Source organism: Schistocerca serialis, chromosome 3 (assembly GCF_023864345.2).
Source record: "Schistocerca serialis cubense isolate TAMUIC-IGC-003099 chromosome 3, iqSchSeri2.2, whole genome shotgun sequence".
Lineage (NCBI taxonomy): Eukaryota > Metazoa > Arthropoda > Insecta > Orthoptera > Acrididae > Schistocerca > Schistocerca serialis.
Genome location: NC_064640.1, coordinates 45418302 through 45419760, shown reverse-complemented (window position 1 = coordinate 45419760; position 1459 = coordinate 45418302).

Here is a 1459-nt window from a genome sequence, read left to right as displayed (position 1 = left end):
AATGGAAAGCATATGAATTGTATATGGCGTGAGTAGACTGCTTCCCTACAGTACTAACCTCTCAGATCTAAGGTAGAGAGGTATTTATACTCCCCAAATTGTCAACAGTTTTAGTGATGTTCTGGATTGGATATGCATTTGTTACAGTTCTGTTATTATGATGTTTGAAGTCACAAAAAATTCTATATCTTTTGGTCCCATCTTGTGAATTCTTTGGTATAACCACCATGGCTGCACTCCATGGAGTAGTGCTTCCTTCTGTTACTTCATCCACTAGCTGCTGATCAATGAACTCTTCTAATATTGGTAACAAACATCACAGTATAAGGGGAGGTCAATGAAATACTGGTGACTAAGTCCCAGCAGGAATATTATGCTGTGGTTTACGTGTTGCTGGAAAAGACCTTCTAGGAAAAAACAAATCCTCAAATTCAGACAATAATTTCTCATCACAAATCTGTCTGTACCTCTAAGATCCTCCAGCTTCCTAGGCAACACAGTTTTATCGGCAGTTTGCACACTATCCAGATGCACAATGACTGAGACCCTACTCATATTTTCCAAGACTTCCAAATTAGTTACCAACATTCCTTTGGTAAGCTGTACTTTGTCAGTGACAAAATTATGTAAATTCATTCACAGGCACTACTGTCCTGTCCAGTTCCTCCCATACATGTACTACGCTTTTTCCTTAAAATGGAACATGAGGTGTCTAATACATCATTTTCTACCAGAGGTTCTATCAAGCACAATGCATTAACCAGCTATTGTGGTCTCACATTTACCCAGGCCATTATAAAGTTCAAATTAACCCTTAATGTTGTTGACTGCAGTTCAGCCCGTAAGATTGATTCAACGTGCATCTGTACTTCATTGGCGACTGTCTCCCCTAGCTGGAACATTGTTCCTCTAAAGTCAGTTACATGTCACCTAAGGTCAATTTTAGCATGTTGCATTATCAGCAAGTGTAATCCTAAGATCATGTAGTAACCATCACTTACCTGGGGCATGACTTCCACACATTGGTTAAAATGCTGCATCTTCATCAGAAAATCTGCCATTGCTGAACCCAGAATCTCCAAATCACTATCTCAAATTTCACATATATTATAGTGTGGAGGAGTCTGTACTTGCCACTGACACATGTGGCCCTGTTGCGGGGCAGTGGCGCCATCTTTTATGAGAGCCTGGAAACTATTTTTGTGGTCAGCCAGAAAGCAATGGAGAACATACTGACCATAGTTTTCAGTCTGCAAGTCCACATCCTTGTCCAGCCCACTGAAACAAATGTTTCTATTCTCTAGTCACTCAGCATGATCAGGAACTATCATTATAAATGAATACTTTGAGTTCTAATTGACAGATATATTTGATCACCTTTCACATGCACATTGTAATATTCTTCATATTAAGACTAACAATAAACCTCTCTAATCTAAACAGCACTATGAGCAGTTCA